Source organism: Bombina bombina, chromosome 1, assembly GCF_027579735.1.
Source record: "Bombina bombina isolate aBomBom1 chromosome 1, aBomBom1.pri, whole genome shotgun sequence".
Lineage (NCBI taxonomy): Eukaryota > Metazoa > Chordata > Amphibia > Anura > Bombinatoridae > Bombina > Bombina bombina.
Window position 1 is genome coordinate 1,115,664,463 of NC_069499.1, and position 23,365 is coordinate 1,115,687,827.

At 40.3% G+C, this 23,365-nt stretch overlaps 1 protein-coding gene and 1 non-coding gene across 2 annotated transcripts in view; both read right to left on the reverse strand.

Annotated features, from left to right (window-relative positions):
- PLXDC1 (plexin domain containing 1) overlaps positions 1-23,365 on the reverse strand; it is a 123,268-nt gene that overhangs the window by 86,230 nt on the left and 13,673 nt on the right. The window lies entirely within an intron of this gene.
- Positions 18,367-18,438, reverse strand: TRNAG-UCC (transfer RNA glycine (anticodon UCC)). Its single transcript has one exon. It is a non-coding gene; the product is annotated as a tRNA-Gly (tRNA).

The window sequence follows — 23,365 nt, forward strand, 5'->3', positions numbered from 1 at the left end:
AGCATTTCAGTTCCTGTTAGAAATGGAAGTGCAGAACACTTATATTGCACACAGCCATTGGCTGCACACTCTAGTGACTTATTTAGAACTGTCCCTAATTGGCCACAGCAGAGACAGTAACCTAAATTACAACATGGCATCTCCCATTGTTTTTTAGACATTACAACTTTAAACTTATTTTGTCACAATTTAAACTTTAAAAAATACATCTACATGTTATTTTCAGACTAGTCTTTTCTTTTAACGCTTAATTCTATCTAGCATTTATTTAGTACTTAATGTCCCTTTAATGAAGTTAATACTAGACAACCATATCTTTGTGCTTAGGTATTCTTGAACCCTGTGATAGAAGCAGGGAACCTTTATAGATCAGTGGCATTGAAAGCTTTTTTACAACTGTGATGATATGCTTCATATTAGAATGCACAATACTTATTGGAAGCTTTACATTTATATATATATACTGTATATATATATATATATATATATATATATATATATATACATTTATTATTTATTTATTTTTTAGTTACATAAAAAATTCCTCAGGAATAATCCATAGCAATGCAGCCTCTGCAAGAATGTAGAGCTCCTGCTCTGTAGCATGCACACTGACTAGAAGTGCACGATACACCTAATACTGCAAATTTAATTACATAACATTTCTGAAGAGAATACTGCAGTAAACAGGAGACAGTATGAAAAATCAACCAAAATAAACCTAACAGAGCATTTTTCCATACATGTAATACTCTGCAGCTGGAATAACAAGTAATTGGAAATGGACACATTAGCCTAGATTAATATAAATAAGGGTTAAAAGGTATATGGTATAAAACAAGGTGTTTGAATGGAAATGGCTATATTGTTTATATATATTGTGATGCAGCAAGCACACAGGATACCTGTTTTCAGGCAAAATTACACGATCCTCTAGTCTAGGGTATAAACATTTGCAGACATGAAATTGCAGAAAAGAGCAGTTTCCATAAATAAAAACATGCCACACTTGGCTTTAAATCACATTCACAGATAATTTAAAAAACTACAAACTAAAGCCCAGCTCTTTTAGAGCGCTAACTAAACAAGTAGAAATCCTAACTAACCCACGGCTAGATTATGAGTTATGCGTTAAGGTAAAAAAGCAGCGTTAAGAGGTCCAAACGCTGCTTTTTTACGAGTCTTGAAGGTTTAGGGTCACCGCACACTTCTTTGGCCTTACAGCAAAATGACTTCCGTAAACCTCGTAAAGTCTTTTTCCTATGGGACTTCCATAGCGCCGGTATTATGAGTCTGTCCTGGGAGGCCAAAAAGTGAGCGGTACACCCTACCCCGTCAAGAGTCCTAACGCATTTAAAAGTCAGTAGTTAAGAGTTTTATGGTACAACGCCGTAACATAAAACTCATAACTAAAGTGTTAAAAAGTACACTAACACCCATAAACTGCCTATTAACCCCTAAGCCGAGGCCCTCCCGCATCGCAAACACTAAAATTAAATTTTTAACCCCTAATCTGCCGCTCCGGACACCGCCGCCACCTACATTATATTTATGAACCCCTAATCTGCTGCCCCCAACATCGTCAACACCTACATTATATTTATTAACCCCTAATCTGCCGTCCCCAATGTCGCTGCAACCTACCTACACTTATTAACCCCTAATCTGCCGCCCTCAACCTCGCCGCCACTATAATAAACATATTAACCCCTAAACCGCCGCACTCCCGCCTCTCAAACATTAGTTAAATATTATTAACCCCTAATCTGCCGTCCCTAACATCGCCGCCACCTACCTACATTTATTAACCCCTAATCTGCCGCCCCCAACGTCGACGCCACTAAACTAAATGTATTAACCCCTAAACCTAAGTCTAACCCTAACCCTAACACCCCCTAACTTAAATATACTTACAATAAATCTAAATAAAATTACTATAATTAGCTAAATTATTCCTATTTAAAACTAAATACTTACCTATAAAATAAACCCTAAGCTAGCTACAATATAACTAATAGTTACATTGTATCTAGCTTAGGGTTTATTTTTATTTTACAGGCAAGTTTGTATTTATTTTAACTAGGTAGAATAGTTATTAAATAGTTATTAACTATTAAATAACTACCTAGCTAAAATAAATACAAAAGTACCTGTAAAATAAAACTTAACCTAAGTTACAATAACACCTAACACTACACTATAAGTAAATAAATTAACTAAATTAAATACAATTACCTAAATTAAATTAAATTAGCTAAAGTTAAAAAACAAACACTAAATTACAGAAAATAATAAACAAATGACAAGATATTTAAACTAATTACACCTAATCTAATAGCCCTATCAAAATAAAAAAAGCCCCCCAAAATATAAAAAAACCCTAGCCTAAACTAAAACTACCAATAGCCCTTAAAAGGGCCTTTTGCAGGGCATTGCCCCAAAGTAATCAGCTCTTTTACCTGTAAAAAAAAATACAAATAACCCCTCCAACAGTAAAACCCACCACCCACACAACCAACCCCCCAAATAAAATACTATCTAAAAAAAACTAAGCTCCCCATTGCCCTTAAAAGGGCAGTTAGCTCTTTTGCGGCCCAAAGTCCCTAACCTAAAAATAAAACCCACTCAATACACCCTTAAAAAAACCTAACACTAACCCCCTGAAGATCGACTTACTGTTCTGAAGACCGTACATCCATCCTCAAGGAAGCGGCAGAAGTCTTCATCCAACCGGGCCGAAGTCCTCAACGAAGCCGGGAGAATTCTTCATCCAAGCCGGGCGAAGTGGTCCTTCAGAAGGGCAGAAGTCTTCATCCAGACGGCATCTTCTATCTTCATCCATCCGACGCGGAGCGGCTCCATCTTCAAGACATCTGACGCAGAGCATCCTCTTCATCCGACGGACTAACGACGAATGAAGGTACCTTTAAGTGATCTCATCCAAGATGGCGTCCCTTAGATTCCGATTGGCTGATAGAATCAGCCAATCGGAATTAAGTTAGAAAAAATCCTATTGGCTGATGCAATCAGCCAATAGGATTGAAGTTCAATCCTATTGGCTGATGCAATCAGCCAATAGGATTGAGCTCGCATTCTATAGGCTGTTCCAATCAGCCAATAGAATGCCAGCTCAATCCTATTGGCTGATTGGATCTTCATAGGATTTTTTCTACCTTAATTCCGATTGGCTGATAGAATTCTATCAGCCAATCGGAATCGGAATCTAAGGGATGCCATCTTGGATGACGTCACTTAAAGGTACCTTCATTCGTCGTTAGTCCGTCGGATGAAGAGGATGCTCCGCATCGGATGTCTTGAAGATCTAGCCGCTCTGCGTCGGATGGATGAAGATAGAAGATGCCGTCTGGATGAAGACTTCTGCCCGTCTGGAGGACCACTTTGCCAGGCTTGGATGAAGACTTCTCCCGGCTTCGTTGAGGACTTTGGCCCTGTTGGATGAAGACTTCTGCCGCTTCCTTGAGGATGGATGTCGGATCTTCAGAACAGTAAGTCTATCTTCAGGGGGTTAGTGTTAGGTTTTTTTAAGGGTGTATTGGGTGGGTTTTATTTTTAGGTTAGGGACTTTGATCCGCAAAAGAGCTAACTGCCCTTTTAAGGGCAATGCCCATCCAAATGCCCTTTTCAGGGCAATGGGGAGCTTAGGTTTTTTTAGATAGTTTTTTATTTGGGGGGTTGGTTGTGTGGGTGGTGGGTTTTACTGTTGGGGGTGTTGTTTGCATTTTTTTTTACAGGTAAAAGAGCTGATTACTTTGGGGCAATGCCCCGCAAAAGACCCTTTTAAGGGCTATTGGTAGTTTAGTTTAGTGCGGGAGTGCGGCGGTTTAGGGGTTAATATGTTTATTATAGTGGTGGCGACGTTTGGGCGGCAGATTAGGGGTTAATAAGTGTAGGTAGGTTACGGCGACATTGGGGGCGGCAGATTAGGGGTTAATAAATATAATGTAGGTGTCGGCGATGTTGGGGGCAGCAGATTAGGGGTTAATAAGTATAATGTAGGTGGCGGCGACGTCCGGAGTGGCAGATTAGGGGTTAATATAATGAAGGTGTCGGCAATGTTGGGGGCAGCAGATTAGGGGTTAATAAGTGTAAGATTAGGGGTGTTTAGACTCTTGCTTCATGTTAGAGTGTAAACATAAAATGTTTTTCCCCATAGGAATCAATGGGGCTGCGTTACTGAGTTTTACACTGCTTTTTTAGCAGGTGTTAAGACTTTTTCTCAGCCGGCTCTCCCCGTTGATTCCTATGGGGAAATCGTGCGCGAGCATGTACGACCAGCTCACCGCTGACTTAAGCAGCGCTGGTATTGGAGTGCGGTAATGAGCAAAATTTTCCTCTACGCTCACTTCTTGCCTTTTAATGCCGGGTTTGTAAAAACCCGTAATACCAGCACTGCAGGTAAGTGAGCGGTGAGTATAAACTGCTCGTTACCTCCGCAAAGCTCAAAACGAAAAACTCATAATTTAGCCGTCAGTTAGCATAACCTTATAAACAATATAACAGTTTTCACCAACCTTTCTGATTAACTATTTTCTCAGATAAGTTTTCACTGCTGTACTGCCCTCAGCAGGTAAAACAAATATTATTTTTACCTAGTAATCTGTGAATTTAACTCCTGTTAATTAATTAATAAGGAAGAGGTGAGCGATTAAAGACTATGAAGGATTCTGGGTCCTAAGTACCTTCCCTCCACTACCTTTCCAGACACTATGACATAGCCTCTCCCCCAGCTCAGACCTATCGGAATGAGCGACCTTCATCAATAAACAGTACACACGGGAAAGATCATCTGCATTACCCTAAGCCCTATGCTCCATAGAAAATTTAAATGACTGAAGGCTAAGTAACCACCTGGTCACACTGGTATTTTTCTCTTCATTTATCCTCATCCAAGCCAAAGGTGCATGATCAGTAATCAATTTATATTTTCTTCCTAGAAGGTAATAATTTAAAGTTCCTCAGCCCATTTGATTGCTATACACTCTTTTTTAACTACAGCGTACCTTTGTTCATGCAAATTCAATTTCCTACTTAAGTCCATAACTAGATGTTCTTCAACCCCGTGGACTTGGGACTGCTCCTAGACCTACATTAGATGCATCAGTCAGTACCACAAATTATTTAGTAAAATCTGGAGTTACTAAGACTGGGTCATTACACAATGCCATCTTAGACATTAAATGCCTGCTGTGCCTCAGGTTTCCACTTTAACATCACTGAACTTTTAAACTTGGTTAGCTCCATTAAAGGATTAACCATTGTAGCAAAATTAGGGATGAATCTATAGTAATACCCAGCAAGACCTAAAATTGCACTCTCTTGCTTCTTTGTTGCTGGGCGAGGCCAGCCAGAAATAGCCTCTACTTTGCCTTTTTGTTGCTTAAAGTGAGATGGAACACAATTTTTTTTCTTTCATGATTCAGACAGAGAATATAATTTTAAACAACTTACCAATTTACTTATATTATCTAATTTGCTTCACTCTCTTGGTATACTTTGTTGAAAAGCATATCTAGATTAGGCTCAGCAGCTTGGAGCTAGCTGTGGATTGGTGGCTGAACTTGTATATCCATTTTCATTGGTTTACAAATGTGTTCAGGTAGCACCCAGGAATGCATTGCTGCTTCTTCAATAAAAGATACCAAGAGAATGAAGCAAAATTGATAAGAGGAGAAAATTGGAAAGTTTTTTAAAATGTATGTTGTATCTAAATCATGAAAGAAAAAAAATGTGTTTCATATGCCTTTAAGTAGTCCCTTTCCAACAATGTAACCCAAATATTCAGCCTCTTCCAATCTTAAAAAACACTTAGCAGGGTTGGCAGTTAGGCCGGCATCCCGGATAGAATCTACTACTGCCTGAACTCGGGGGGAAGATGTGTTTCCCAGTGCACACTGTGAATCACCACATCATCAAGGTAGGCAGCTGCATATTCTCTATGAGGCCTAAGTATTCTATCCATCATACGCTAAAAAGTAGCTGGGGCACCATGCAACCCAAATTGTAACACTTTATACTGGAATAAACCTTTTTTCTTTTGCCCTTTGAATCAGGGAAACCTGCCAAGACCCTTTTGTTAAGTCTAAAGTACTTAAATATCTGAAGCCCCCTAATCTCTCTATTAATTCATCAACCCGAGGCAAAGGGTAAGCAACAAACTGAGGAATTAAATTAAATGTATGAAAATCATTACAGAATCTTATTTCACCATTTGGCTTGGGCACTAGAACAATGGTATTCTTCAATTCACTCTGTGATACTTCAATTACCCCTAAGTCTTGTATCTTCCTTACTTCCGCATTAACCGCTTCTCTTCTAGCCTCTGGTATTCTATAAGGCTTCAAGTTAATCTTTTCCCCTGGCTCTGTAATGATTTCATGTTTAATAACGTGTTTTTCCTGGAACTGGGGAGAAAACATCTCTATTTTTTAAACAAACTCCTTAACTTCCTGCTTCTGATGAGGTGTGATATGTACTTCAGGCTCATTTTAATCACTTTGTCAGTGGGTTTGCTTTACATCATCATTAAAACCTCTCTCTCTCTTTACCCAGGGTTTAAAGGGATAGTCTAGTCAAAAATAAACGTCTGTGGTTCAGACAGAACATGCAATTTTAAGCAACTTTCTAATTTACTCCTATTATCAATTTTTCTTTGTTCTCTTGGTATCTTTATTTAAAAAAGCTGGAAAGTAAGTCTAGGAGCCAGCCCATTTTGGTTCAGCACATGGATAGCGCTTGCTGATTGGATGGCTACATTTAGACACTAATCAGCAAGCGCTATCCAGATTCTGAACCAAAAATGGTATGGCTTCTAAGCTTACATTCCAGCTTTTTAAAATAAAGATATCAAGAGAACGAAGAAAAATTGATAATCGGAGTAAATTAGAAAATTGCTTAAAATGGCATCCTCTATCTGAATAATAAAAGTTTAATTTTGACTATACTATCCCTTTAAGTACATTTATGTGGTAAATTTGTCCTGGCTTCCTCGTTCCTGGCTGCCTTACTTTACAATTTACCTCATTGCCGTCTTGCAAGGGACTTGCATTCAACTATAGGGATCAGTACAAGAACTCTGGACCCAAGTTGGAAGACCCTTAGCCCTGCATTCCTATTGTAACTGATTTCCTGAGCTTTCTGCGCTTTTTCCATATGATCCCTTACTACTGGCATTATGGCTTCCATTTGCTCTTGCATTTGTGCAATGTGTTCTATAACACTGCGGTGAGGAGAGTGTTCCTGCTCCCATGTTTCTTTAGCAATATCCAATATACCTCTGGGATGTCTACCATATAATAAAACTTTGTGAAAGATTGCGTTACTTTTCTAATAGAGAACATGAGGTGTGGTAAAAAACAATCCCAATCATTTCCATCTTTGTCTATCATTTTACACAACATAGCCTTCAGGGTTTTATTAAATCTATCAACCAGCCCATCAGTTTGGGGATGATGTACTGACGTTCTAAGCTGCTTAATTTTAAGACGTTTACACAATTTTTTCATTACATTTGACATAAAAGGGGTCCCTGGTCTGTAAGAATCTCTTTTGGTATGCCCACTCTGCTAAACATCATCATCAACTCTTTTTGCGATATTTTTAAAAATATTATTTATGCTTACCTGATAAATTCATTTCTCCTGTAGTGTAGTCAGTCCACGGGTCATCCATTACTTATGGGATTATAACTCCTCCCTAACAGGAAGTGCAAGAGGATCACCCAAGCAGAGCTGCTATATAGCTCCTCCCCTCTACGTCATATCCAGTCATTCGACCGAAACCATACGAGAAAGGAGAAACTATAGGGTGCAGTGGTGACTGGAGTTTAATTAAAATTTAGACCTGCCGTAAAAACAGGGCGGGCCGTGGACTGACTACACTACAGGAGAAATGAATTTATCAGGTAAGCATAAATTATATTTTCTCCTGTTAAGTGTAGTCAGTCCACGGGTCATCCATTACTTATGGGATACCAATACCAAAGCTAAAAGTACACGGATGACGGGAGGGACAGGCAGGATCTTTACACGGAAGGAACCACTGCCTGTAGAACCTTTCTCCCAAAAACAGCCTCCAAAGAAGCAAAAGTGTCAAATTTGTAAAATTTTGAAAAAGTGTGAAGTGAAGACCAAGTTGCAGCCTTGCAAATCTGTTCAACAGAGGCCTCATTCTTAAAGGCCCAAGTGGAAGCCACAGCTCTAGTAGAATGAGCTGTAATCCTTTCAGGAGGCTGCTGTCCAGCAGTCTCATAGGCTAAACGTATTATGCTACGAAGCCAAAAAGAGAGAGAGGTAGCCGAAGCTTTTTGATCTCTCCTCTGTCCAGAATAAACTACAAACAGGGAAGAAGTTTGACGAAAATCTTTAGTTGCCTGCAAATAAAATTTCAGGGCACGGACGACGTCCAGATTGTGCAAAAGTCGTTCCTTCTTTGAAGAAGGGTTAGGGCACAATGATGGAACAACAATCTCTTGATTGATATTCTTGTTAGTGACTACCTTAGGTAAGAACCCAGGTTTAGTACGCAGAACTACCTTGTCTGAATGAAAAATCAGATAAGGAGAATCACAATGTAAGGCCGATAACTCAGAGACTCTTCGAGCCGAGGAAATAGCCATTAAAAACAAAACTTTCCAAGATAACAGCTTGATATCGATGGAATGAAGGGGTTCAAACGGAACACCTTGCAGAACGTTAAGAACTAAGTTTAAGCTCCACGGCGGAGCAACAGTCTTAAACACAGGCTTAATCCTAGCCAAAGCCTGACAAAAAGCCTGAACGTCTGGAACTTCTGCCAGACGTTTGTGTAAAAGGATAGACAGAGCTGAAATCTGTCCCTTTAACGAACTAGCAGATAAACCCTTTTCTAAACCCTCTTGTAGAAAAGACAATATCCTAGGAATCCTAACCTTACTCCATGAGTAACTCTTGGATTCGCACCAATATAAGTATTTACGCCATATTTTATGGTAAATTTTCCTGGTAACAGGTTTCCTAGCCTGTATTAAGGTATCAATCACTGACTCCGAGAATCCACGCTTTGATAGAATCAAGCGTTCAATCTCCATGCAGTCAGCCTCAGAGAAATTAGATTTGGTTGTTTGAAAGGACCCTGAATCAGAAGGTCCTGTCTCAGAGGCAGAGACCATGGTGGACAGGACGACATGTCCACTAGATCTGCATACCAGGTCCTGCGTGGCCACGCAGGCGCTATTAGAATCACCGATGCTCTCTCCTGTTTGATCCTGGCAATCAATCGAGGAAGCATCGGGAAAGGTGGAAACACATAAGCCATGTTGAAGACCCAAGGTGCTGTCAGAGCATCTATCAGCACCGCTCCCGGGTCCCTGGACCTGGATCCGTAATAAGGAAGCTTGGCGTTCTGGCGAGACGCCATGAGATCCAGATCTGGTTTGCCCCAATGATGAAGCAGTTGGGCAAACACCTCCGGATGAAGTTCCCACTCCCCCGGATGAAAGGTCTGGCGACTTAGAAAATCCCCCTCCCAGTTCTCCACGCCTGGGATGTGGATCGCTGACAGGTGGCAAGAGTGAGACTCTGCCCAGCGAATTATCTTTGAGACTTCCATCATCGCTAGGGAACTCCTTGTTCCTCCTTGATGGTTGATGTAAGCCACAGTCGTGATGTTGTCCGACTGAAACCTGATGAACCTCAGAGTTGCTAACTGAGGCCAAGCCAGAAGAGCATTGAAAATTGCTCTTAATTCCAGAAAGTTTATTGGAAGGAGTCTCTCCTCCTGAGTCCATGATCCCTGAGCCTTCAGGGAATTCCAGACTGCGCCCCAACCTAGAAGGCTGGCGTCTGTTGTTACAATCGTCCAATCTGGCCTGCGGAAGGGCATCTCCTTGGACAGATGTGGCCAAGAAAGCCACCATAGAAGAGAATCTCTGGTCTCTTGATCCAGATTTAGCAGAGGGGACAAATCTGAGTAATCCCCATTCCACTGACTTAGCATGCACAATTGCAGCGGTCTGAGATGCAGGCACGCAAATGGTACTATGTCCATTGTCGCTACCATTAAGCCGATTACCTCCATGCACTGAGCCACTGACGGGTGTTGAATGGAATGAAGGACACGGCAAGCATTTAGAAGTTTTGATAACCTGTCCTCCGTCAGGTAAATTTTCATTTCTACAGAATCTATAAGAGTCCCTAGAAAGGGAACTCTTGTGAGTGGCAATAGAGAACTCTTTTCTACGTTCACCTTCCACCCATGCGACCTTAGAAATGCCAGAACTAACTCTGTATGAGACTTGGCAGTTTGGAAACTTGACGCTTGTATCAGAATGTCGTCTAGGTACGGAGCTACCGCTATGCCTCGCGGTCTTAGTACCGCCAGAAGAGAGCCCAGAACCTTTGTAAAGATTCTTGGAGCCGTAGCTAACCCGAAGGGAAGAGCTACAAACTGGTAATGCCTGTTTAGGAAGGCAAATCTTAGATACCGGTAATGATCCTTGTGAATCGGTATGTGAAGGTAGGCATCCTTTAAATCCACTGTGGTCATGTACTGACCCTCTTGGATCATGGGTAAGATGGTTCGAATAGTTTCCATTTTGAACGATGGAACTCTTAGGAATTTGTTTAGGAACTTTAAGTCCAAGATTGGTCTGAAGGTTCCCTCTTTTTTGGGAACCACAAACAGATTTGAATAGAATCCTTGCCCGTGTTCCGACCGCGGAACTGGGTGGATCACTCCCATTAGTAAGAGGTCTTGTACACAGCGTAGAAACGCCTCTTTCTTTATCTGGTTTGCTGATAACCTTGAAAGATGAAATCTCCCTTGTGGAGGAGAAGCTTTGAAGTCCAGAAGATATCCCTGAGATATGATTTCCAACGCCCAGGGATCCTGGACATCTCTTGCCCAAGCCTGGGCAAAGAGAGAAAGTCTGCCCCCCACTATATCCGTTTCTGGATCGGGGGCCCTCACTTCATGCTGTCTTAGGGACAGCAGTAGGTTTTCTGGCCTGCTTGCCCTTGTTCCAGGACTGGTTAGGTTTCCAGCCCTGTCTGTAGCGAGCAACAGTTCCTTCCTGTCTTGGAGCGGAGGAAGTTGATGCTGCTCCTGCCTTGAAGTTACGAAAGGCACGAAAATTAGACTGTTTAGCCTTTGGCTTGGCCCTGTCTTGAGGCAGGGCATGGCCCTTACCTCCAGTAATGTCAGCGATAATTTCTTTCAAGCCGGGCCCGAATAATGTCTGCCCTTTGAAAGGAATATTAAGCAATTTAGATTTAGAAGTCACATCAGCTGACCAGGATTTAAGCCACAGCGCTCTGCGCGCTTGAATGGCGAATCCGGGGGTTCTTAGCCGTAAGTTTGGTTAAGTGTACTACGGCATCAGAAATAAATGAATTAGCTAGCTTAAGAGCTTTAAGCTTGTTCATAATCTCATCCAATGGAGCTGTGCTAAGGGTCTCTTCCAGAGACTCAAACCAGAATGCCGCCGCAGCAGTGACAGGCGCGATGCATGCAAGGGGTTGTAATATAAAACCTTGTTGAACAAACATTTTCTTAAGGTAACCCTCTAACTTTTTATCCATTGGATCTGAAAAAGCACAGCTATCCTCCACCGGGATAGTGGTGCGCTTAGCCAGAGTAGAAACTGCTCCCTCCACCTTAGGGACCGTCTGCCATAGGTCCCGTGTGGTGGCGTCTATTGGAAACATTTTTCTAAATATAGGAGGGGGTGAAAAGGGCACACCGGGTCTATCCCACTCCTTGTTAACAATTTCTGTAAGCCTTTTAGGTATAGGAAAAACATCAGTACACGCCGGTACCGCAAAATATTTATCCAGCCTACATACTTTCTCTGGAATTGCAACCGTGTTACAATCATTCAGAGCCGCTAATACCTCCCCTAGTAATACACGGAGGTTCTCAAGCTTAAATTTAAAATTTGAAATCTCTGAATCCAGTTTACTTGGATCAGATCCGTCACCCACAGAATGAAGCTCTCCGTCCTCATGTTCTGCAAATTGTGACGCAGTATCAGACATGGCTCTACTATTATCAGCGCACTCTGTTCTTACCCCAGAGTGATCGCGTTTACCTCTTAATTCTGGCAATTTAGATAGTACTTCAGTCATAACATTAGCCATGTCTTGCAAAGTGATTTGTATGGGTCGCCCTGATGTACTTGGCGCCACAATATCACGCACCTCCTGAGCGAGAGGAGAAGGTACTGACACGTGAGGAGAGTTAGTCGGCATAACTTCCCCCTCGTTGTCTGGTGATATTCTTTTAACATATAAAGTTTGACTTTTATTCAAAGTAACATCTATACATTGAGTGCACAAATTTCTATTGGGCTCCACATTGGCCTTTAAACATAGTGAACAAACAGATTCATCTGTGTCAGACATGTTTAAACAGACTAGCAATAACACTAGCAAGCTTGGAAAAAACGTTTAAATAAATTTACAAGCTATATAAAAAACGCTACTGCGCCTTTAAGAAACATAAAAAAGTGACACAGTTGAATTAACAATGAACCAAATATGTTAAAACAACCAAATTTTAACAGAAAATTTATAAAGTTAGCAGAGGATTGCACCCACCAGCAAAAGGATGATTAACCCCTTAATACCCAAAACGGATAACAGTTGAAATAATAAACGTTTTTATCACAGTCAAACACACTGTCACAGGTCTGCTGTGACTGATTACCTCCCTCAAAACTAGTTTTGGAGACCCCTGGGCTCTGTAGAGACGTCCTGGATCATGGAGGAAGAAATAGGAAGACTGTGACTAAATTTTTACTGCGCAATAAAGCGCTAAAATAGGCCCCTCCCACTCATATTACAACAGTGGGGAAGCTCAGTAAACTGTTTTTATGCAGAAAAAAACGACAGCCATGTGGTAAAAATCATGCCCATAAAGTTTTATCACCAAGTACCTCAGAAAAAACGATTAACATGCCAGTAAACGTTTTAAAGTTGAAAATTATGAAGTGTTATTAATAAGCCTGCTGCTAGTCGCTTTCACTGCAGTGCAGGCTCAAATATTACTTTAATATTGACAGTATTTTCTTAGTGAAATTCCATTCCCCAGAAATACCTCAGAGTATACATACATACTTATCAGCCTGATACCAGTCGCTACTACTGCATTTAAGGCTGCACTTACATTACATCGGTATTAGCAGTATTTTCTCAGTCAATTCCATTCCTTAGAAAATAATTTACTGCACATACCTCCTTGCAGGTGGGCCCTGCATGCTATCCCCTGTTCTGAAGTTACCTCACTCCTCAGAATGGCCGAGAACAGCAAGTGGATCTTAGTTACGACCGCTAAGATCATAGAAAATTCAGGCAGATTCTTCTTCTAATGCTGCCTGAGAACAAACAACACACTCCGGTGCCGTTTAAAATAACAAACTTTTGATTGAAGAAATAAAAACTAAGTTTAACACACCACAGTCCTCTCACACGTCCTATCTTTAGTTAGGTGCAAGAGAATGACTGGATATGACGTAGAGGGGAGGAGCTATAAGCAGCTCTGCTTGGGTGATCCTCTTGCACTTCCTGTTAGGGAGGAGTTATAATCCCATAAGTAATGGATGACCCGTGGACTGACTACACTTAACAGGAGAAAGAGGTATTTCTTAATTGCATAATATATTATAACTAAGATAAATTGGTGCCCCCTAGCGGATTTAGGTAACAGCTCTACTAAATCCATAGCGCTCCGCTCAAAAGAAATTGATATAATAAGTAGAGGTATCAGTGGTTTAGGAAAACTTTTTTTTGCTGACATTCTGGACAGGAAGTACAAAATCTCTCTTTTGTAGAAAACATACCTGGCCAACAAAACCTTGCAAGTACTCACTCCCTGGTTTTCTCAATCCCAAGATGACATGACTGCAAGCAAGCTAAAGGACAATATTTCTGTGAGAATTGGGAACCAACAACTTCTCCACCTCATCAACCCCTTTTTTCTCTTCCTGCCCTCAGCAGGTAAAAGACATATTCTCTTTCTGCCTAGGAATCAGCAGCCTGAGAGTTTAGCCTCCCTCTGCTAATTAATTAAGAAAAGGTGAGCAGAAAAAGACTATAAAGGATCCTGGGTCCTAAATACCATCCCTCAACTACCCTTCCAGGCACTCTGTGATAATTTTGCACTCCAATAACCAACTCACTTATGCAGCTGCCAGGGTACAAAGTCAAAAGTAATGCAGTTTTCCAGGAAGAGACCGCACTCACTGGGCTTGTATAAAAAATAGCTTATATTTAACACAGGTTAAAATAGGGAATAGAGCATGACGTTTCTATGCCTTACTGGCATCTTTATCAAATGTCCCCAAATAGTTAGAATATCCCATGTGCACATGTATATACATATATACACACACATATATATATATATATATATATATATATATATATATATATATATATATACACACACAATGTGGAGCCCTTTCCACTTAAAGGAACAGTCTAGTTAAAATTAAACTTTCATGATTCCAATTGGGCATGCTATTTTAAACAACTTTCTGATTTACTTTTATCATCAAATTTGCTTTCCTCTCTTGCTATTCTTTGTGGAAAGCTAAACCTAAGTAGACTCATATGCTAATTTCTAAGCCGTTGAACTGCCTCTTATCTCAGGACAATTTGACAGTTTTTGACAGTGAGACACTGCTAGTTCATGTGTGTCCTATAGATAACATTGTTTTCACTCCTGTGGAGTTATTTAAGAGTCAGCACTGATAGGCTAAAATCCATGTCTGAGAACCGAGATAAGGGGGCAGTCTGCAGAGGTAATCACAGAGGTAAAAAGTGTATTAATATAACAGTATTGGTTGGGGAATGGATAATAAAGGGATTATCTATCTTTTTAAACAATATAAATTCTGGAGTAGACTGTCCCTTTTAGGACTAGAATACAAGTAGAGCGCTAATTTATCACGCACCCGCAAACAGGCAAATTTACCCGTTTGCAGGCGCATTATAAATAACCACAAGCAATTAGCGCTTATAGTTAATTTTATAAATGTCCACAAAATGCCCCTAAAAACAAGTGTTATATATTTAATTAAAAAATAAAGATAGCAGCATCTTGATTTTTTTTTAATAACATTTCTGCAAAAAGCAGTTTTTTAGGGTTTTAAAGTTTGTGAGTCAGGGTGTGAGGTTTTAGAAAAAAAAGTCACTGAAAAGTGCCTTTACATTGCGATCTATGGAAACTGTGTGTTCCTTGTAAATATATATGTATATGCTTATATATAGGGAGTGCAGAATTATTAGGCAAGTTGTATTTTTGAGGATTAATTTTATTATTGAACAACAACCATATTCTCAATGAACCCAAAAAACTCATTAATATCAAAGCTGAATAGTTTTGGAAGTAGTTTTTAGTTTGTTTTTAGTTATAGCTATTTTAGGGGGATATCTGTGTGTGCAGGTGACTATTACTGTGCATAATTATTAGGCAACTTAACAAAAAACAAATATATACCCATTTCAATTATTTATTTTTACCAGTGAAACCAATATAACATCTCAACATTCACAAATATACATTTCTGACATTCAAAGACATTCAAAAACAAAACAAAAACAAATCAGTGACCAATATAGCCACCTTTCTTTGCAAGGACACTCAAAAGCCTGCCATCCATGGATTCTGTCAGTGTTTTGATCTGTTCACCATCAACATTGCGTGCAGCAGCAACCACAGCCTCCCAGACACTGTTCAGAGAGGTGTACTGTTTTCCCTCCTTGTAAATCTCACATTTGATGATGGACCACAGGTTCTCAATGGGGTTCAGATCAGGTGAACAAGGAGGCCATGTCATTAGATTTTCTTCTTTTATACCCTTTCTTGCCAGCCACGCTGTGGAGTACTTGGACGCGTGTGATGGAGCATTGTCCTGCATGAAAATCATGTTTTTCTTGAAGAATGCAGACTTCTTCCTGTACCACTGCTTGAAGAAGGTGTCTTCCAGAAACTGGCAGTAGGACTGGGAGTTGAGCTTGACTCCATCCTCAACCCGAAAAGGCCCCACAAGCTCATCTTTGATGATACCAGCCCAAACCAGTACTCCACCTCCACCTTGCTGGCGTCTGAGTCGGACTGGAGCTCTCTGCCCTTTACCAATCCAGCCACGGGCCCATCCATCTGGCCCATCAAGACTCACTCTCATTTCATCAGTCCATAAAACCTTAGAAAAATCAGTCTTGAGATATTTCTTGGCCCAGTCTTGACGTTTCAGCTTGTGTGTTTTGTTCAGTGGTGGTCGTTTTCAGCCTTTCTTACCTTGGCCATGTCTCTGAGTATTGCACACCTTGTGCTTTTGGGCACTCCAGTGATGTTGCAGCTCTGAAATATGGCCAAACTGGTGGCAAGTGGCATCTTGGCAGCTGCACGCTTGACTTTTCTCAGTTCATGGGCAGTTATTTTGCGCCTTGGTTTTTCCACACGCTTCTTGCGACCCTGTTGACTATTTTGAATGAAACGCTTGATTTTTCGATGATCACGCTTCAGAAGCTTTGCAATTTTAAGAGTGCTGCATCCCTCTGCAAGATATCTCACTATTTTTGACTTTTCTGAGCCTGTCAAGTCCTTCTTTTGACCCATTTTGCCAAAGGAAAGGAAGTTGCCTAATAATTATGCACACCTGATATAGGGTGTTGATGTCATTAGACCACACCCCTTCTCATTACAGAGATGCACATCACCTAATATGCTTAATTGGTAGTAGGCTTTCGAGCCTATACAGCTTGGAGTAAGACAACATGCATAAAGAGGATGATGTGGTCAAAATACTCATTTGCCTAATAATTCTGCACTCCCTGTATATATGTATATTTTAGTATGTGAATATACACATATAAACACATAAATATATATGTATATAAGCATATATATTTACACTTTACTGCCATAGCTGCGCTACTTACCCCGTTCTGTGCGCAAGGTTCTCATGTCGTGTCTCATGGCATGAGAACAAGGCTCCCATAGGAGCCTATGGAAGAGTGCTTTCCTGAGCACAATGTTTCTCAGCAATGTGAACGCGAGCATGCGTTCACATTGCTGTTAACTTGTAATACCAACGCACATTAGAATGCGCTGGTATTACTCAGTGGATCGCTTATATCGCTCTATTCAGCAAAAGCTGTTAAGGGGTTAATATTGTGTGCACCAATCTCCTACACTTTGCTATAGAGTCTGCTATCCCTGCCAGATCCCCTTGAGGATAGATCTACTGACCCTCTTTTTCCTAACACAGTGTGTTTAACTTGCAAATCTGTCCCAGTTTGCCTTCCTGCACAGTTATGTATGTATGTGTGTCACACCTTATGCATTCAGGCCAGCCTGCTACCTTTTTTACTACAAAAATGATTCTACGCCACCTGTGTATATTACACAGGGAGTTTCTATAGATTTCTCTCCTGAGTTTAAGAATAATCTGAATTCTGCTGTAGTGGAAATATTGTTGACAATTGCCCCATCAAGTAAGGGCAAACACAAATCTTGTGACACTTTACCACAAGAGGTTGCAGCTTCCCAAGTACCTAAGCAACATAAGGAAATTCCTGACATTTTGCAGGATTCTATGTCTGATAGTTCTGATTGTTCCTCTGATGGTGACATATCTTCAGATGATCAAGCTTCTATACCTGACATGGATTCGGATAACTCCTTTATGTTTAAGGTAGAGCATCAGCGTTTCTTACTACATGAAGTCCTTAAAACCTTAGGTAAAGAACAACAAGGGTAACCTTAATACTCTGAAACCACAGTCAATATTTATGCATGTATGTAAGGCTCCATTATGTGGATTATGGCTCTCCTCTACTGAGTGTGCTCTGAACCAATAACACAGTCTTGAATGTGACAAGCTCACCTCCCCTTCGTGGTGTGCAGACTTATAGTTAAAACGGAAAACTTATTGCACGGTGGAAAACCCAGCTCCTGCTGAGCCTACTCACAGAACCGCTCTTGTCAATCTTGGCATCCGTATCGAGTACTCTGTCCACCGCCACACTAACCACATCCAATACCACGCTGCCGATACGTCACAACATCCAGTGACGCAGGGGGAGATCACGTGTGAGCCGCTTGACCAATAGGGAAAAAGACGGCTGTCCCAAGAATGAAGATGCCGATTCCAGACAATAATCAAAGAACAAAAAGATGAATGTTGATCGGTCTCTTCATTAAACAACAATCTTTATTGTACATCCTTAAAACAAGGTAGGTACGGGGAATCAATGGGGTGCTGCGTGTCAGACAGGCTTGCGCAATTCGGCGGAAGCTGTAGTCATAGCCTGACTACGATTTTTTAACTAATAATTTAAAGTATTATATAAAAACAGACCGCGGTGCGTTGGCCGGGAATCGAACCCGGATCAACTGCTTGGAAGGCAGCTATGCTCACCACTATACCACCAACGCAATGTAAACTGCTTCTGCTTGCTTATGCATTACACCATTCGAATGACCAGGAGGTATTTGGAACCATTTTTTAACTAACAATTTAAAGTATTATATAAAAACTGACAGCGATACGTTGGCCGGGTATCGGACCCGGGTCAAGTGCTTGGAAGGCAGCTATGCTCACCACTATACCACCAACGCAATGCAAATGCTCCTGCTTGCTTATGCATTCCACAGTTCAAATGACGGGAGGTATCTGGGAGGATATGGAATGATTTTTTAACTAACAATTTAAAGTATTATATAAAAACAGACCGCGATGCGTTGGCCAGGAATGATTTTTATTTCACAGGTAAGATTTTATTTATTTAAGTATAGTTATATTGTAATTTTAATTTTAAGTTATGGGGGTGTTAGGTTTAGGGGTTACTAGTTTAATTTAGTGTTTTGCGATGTAGGGGCCAGTGGTTTGGGAGTTAATAGGTTTATTTAGTGGTGGCGATGTGGGAGGCCAGAGGTTTAGCGGTTAATAGGTTTATTAAGTGGCGGAGATGTGAAAGGCCGGAGGTATAGGGATTAATAACTTTATCATAGTGGCAGTGATATGGGAGGCCGGAGGTTTAGGGGTTAATAACTTTATTATATGGGCAGCAATGTCGGGGAGCGGTGGATTAGGGGTTAATATATTGAAATAGTGTTGGCGATGTGGGTGGGCGGCAGATTTGGGGTTATTAGGTAGTTTATGGGTGTTAGTGTACTTTGTAACACTTTAGCTATGAGTTTTGAGAAACATTTTTGTTACACATAATCTATAACTACTGCTCTCAGATGGTGGAATGGCTCGTGTTGGTATAGGCTGTAACGGAAGCTTTTTAGCCTCATTGCACAACCTGAAATACCGGCGCTATGGAATGGCCATTTTTTCAGCGTTAAAAACCGTACCACAACACTTGTAATCTAGCTGTCGGTTACTGAAATAATCTCTAGGGAAAGGAAAAAAACTGGTATTCCCTTTGCTCTGTCATCTAAGTTTAAAAAGATGTATCCCTTACCAGAACAGAATTTAGAACTATGGGAATCTATTCCGAAGGTTGATGATGCAATATCCACACTCGCTAAGCGTACAATCTATTCTGGTAGATAATGGTCCTTGGGGCTTCATTTCTTTGCCTATCCTATAATGACAGATGCCAGTCCTTTAGGCTGGGGCGGGGTTTGGGAAGCTAAGAGAGTGCAAGGAGCAGGAGGCGAGATAACTAATAAACATTTTGGAACTCCAGTCGTGGCCTCTCCTGAAACAAGAAACATATATTTGCTACCAATCAGACAATTCTACAACTGTGGCATACATAAATTATCAGAGAAGTACTTGAAGTCATTTGATGATAGAAGTATCTCAGATTTTGCTTTGGTCAGAAAAAAACATTATTGTCAGCGATTCACATTCCCGGGGTATAGAATTGGGAAGCTCACTATCTCAATCGTCAGTCCTGGGGCAATGGTCTCTCAATCAGGAGGTATTTGATCAGCATGACTCCAAGTGAGGCCTTTCAGAAATAGACCTGATTGCCTCTTAACTCAATTTCAAGCTTTCCAGATACTGTGCCCGATCCAGGGATCCAAGAGCAGAATTAGTAGATGCTCTAGTGTATCCATGGATCTATCATCTAGCCTGTGTATTCCCTCCATTTGTTCTCGTTACCGGGATTGTACCTCAAATCAAGCAAGAGAACTCCTCTGTCATTCTGATCACTCCTGCTTGGCCCTGCAGGACCTGGTATGCAGATCTTACTCAGATTTCCAGTTATCCTCTGTGGCTTCTTTTCTCAAAGCATGGACCTTTTACCAAGACTTAAAATCTCTAAATTTGACAGCATGGAGGTTAAACCTTTAATTTTAAACCACAGGGGGTTTTCAGATGTGGTAGTTGCTACTCTTCTAGAGGTGAGAAAATATGTCACTAGGAAATTTATCATAAGATATGGAAAATGTATTTTGTGCGGTGCAAGGCTCACGGTTTCAGGTGGCATTCTTTAGAATTCCAAGGATTCTTCAGTCCCTTCAAGATGGGTTAAGTAAGGGTTTGTCAGCTAGCTCTTTAAAGGTCCAAATATCGTCTGTTTCTGTTTTAATTCAGAGAATTGGTCAGAATTCGACCAGTTATCCACAGTGCAATTTCTGCTGAGAGCAAAGCTGCAATTTGCAAATACTGTGAGAAGAAATATTGTTTTCCAAATGCTTCAAGGGTGACAAAATGCATCCTTGCATGCCAGAGGTACTCTAAAGACATTAAAAAATAATTTATGGAATTAAATGATGAGGGCCATAATCAGAGTGCAAGTAGCTTTATCCCTCCAAAGTTTTCATTCCAGAAACACTCTTTCTGTTGCTTCTGTATCATCACAAAGTGTTTTTTCACCAGCAGCATCTTTAAGTAAGGAAGTGTTGCAAACCACTGCCTCACAAAAATAAACAAGCATGTATATGTTGTGTCTTTGTTTCCTGTTCTCAATTTATTTTTTTTAAAGCACCACTTCAAAGTTAAACCTTCCTATGGAGCTTAAATATTGAGGTGGTCCTTACAACCCCCAATGACCATATCCTACTGGCACAAATAATGCCAGTTACTTACCTTTTTATTTGCAATTGGTGCTAAGGGGCAAATCTGATTTATTTATTTTTTATGTTGATGGTTTCTTGCTTTTTTTTGTTGCTTTTGAGGGTGGTTACCTATTTCCATGTATAGTTGAAATGTTCTTAACATATACAGACCTTATTATTCCATTTGTAGCAAAACATAGTTTTAAAAAGCAAGTTTAGTTTATTAATTGAATAAGCTGTACTTTTATTTCAAGCATAATACTTTTATATACACTGCATTTGACATTCCCAGTGTAAAAAATGAATTTCAATTTGTAAAACTACTCCATGCTGCATTTTTTTTAATTAATAAAGTTGTGTCTTTTTTTAATTAATAAAGTTGTCTTCAGACAATATCAGTCAGGAAGTTGTCCCTTCTTTGTGTTCTTATCCCAATAATGCTTCAGATAGATCTTTGCAAAATTTAGATGTTGCTAGAGCATTAAAGTATTACATTGATGCTATTAAGGATTTCAAGCAAACTTCTTGTTTGTTAACTATTATGTTTCTAGAAAAGGGCAGACAGTTTCTGCTGCTTCTTTGGCCTCTTGGTTGAAACTTTTGATTCATGAGGCTTACTTGGAGACAGGTTAGCCTCCACCGAATCAGGTTATTGCTAATTCTACTAGGTCAGTTGTCACTTTTTGGCTTATAAGAGTGAGGCTTCAGTTAAACAAATTTGCAAGGCAGCTACTTGGTCTTCTTTGATGTTTTTGCTTCTTCTGAGTCAGCCTTTGGTAAGAGGGTCCTTCAGGAATCTGTTTCAGTTTGATGTATTTTTGCTTGATTGTTTAAATTTTAAGTAAATAAAAAAATGCCCTTTTGGGGTTTTTGTCGTGTTGTGGATTTAGTTTTTCAGTATGTTTTTAAATCTCAATCTTTGTTTACTCGTGGACTCCACAGCTTGGATATTGGTTCCCAGGAGTAATGGACCGTGGACTCTTACCACCAATATAACATAAAACTTAATTTTTGCTTACCTGAATGAATTTATCAGGTAAGCATAAATTATATTTTTTGCATTCGGCACTGCTCATTGTAGATGTCCATAGACTGACTTACAGGGGCCGGATTATGAAGCTCCGAATGGAGCATGATGCCCCTGTTACAGCGCGAGCCTTCAGGCTTGCCGGAAACAGTAGTTATGAAGCATGACCGCTGCTTCATAACTTGTCCGTTGCCTCTGAGGCTGCAGTCTTCAATCTGACTGATCCTATACGATCGGGCTGATTGACACCACCTGCTAGCGGCCGCGAATCTGCAGGCGGCGGCATTGCACAAGCAGTTCACAATAACTTCTTGTGTAATGATAAATGCGGACAGTGTATGCTGTCGGCATTTATCGTTGTGCGGCGTACATGATACGCTACATCGTATCATGTCCGCTCGCACTTTGATAAATTGACACCACAGTGAGAATTTTTGCAAGTTAAAGGACCAGTAAACTTTCATTTGTAATCAGTTATTATAATAAATCGCATATTACATTTTTTTTCAAAAATATTTTAATAATGTTATAAAATGTACGTTAAAATCTTGGAAATACCGTTGTCAACTGAGCTCAAGGAATAGATGGTGTAGCAAAGGTTTTAAAAATACAATAGGAAACCTCTGAAAAATGAACCATTTGCATAATAATTAATATGTAGGCTTTCTCCTGAATATATGCACAGCTGTTGAAGCGGTGTGCACATGCGCACTGTGACCAGGTCAGTTCCGACAGTCACTTTCATTGCCACTTTGTCACTGAAACTACATATGGTCGACTAGCAGTGACATCAATGGTAAAGAACTGTGCATCCGCAGTGGTCGCTAGTGATTGTACCTAGGTAGCCCTCTGTGATAGGACTTGTATAATGGGTATTAGTGAGGGCTTGGAAATAATTAAATATTCTGAATTTCTGAATTATTATTTTTAATTCAAATCACAAAAGTTATGATGCAAAGAAAAATATGGATTTACTGTCCCTTTAATGCTCCCATACTTTCAGATTATTATTATTTTGGGATACCTTTTATTACATGATACAGGGGGGCAGGAAATTTAGGTAAATTTTGAAATTTGTTAGAAAAAAAAACTGCTGCTCATTTAAAATTCTTAAATGCTACTCCATTGTCTTTTTAGGGTTATGCAATTCTACTGTATTTAATGGGTCTTTAAGGCTTTGATCAGAAAGGACTAGTTGGTCCTGGTCAGCTGGTAGAAGTCACCTTGTGAGCATATTTCTGCTCATTCAACTAGAGAAGTAACGACTTCTTGGGTCTTTCGAAGTGATGCTTTGCTTGACCAGCTTTGTAAAGCGGC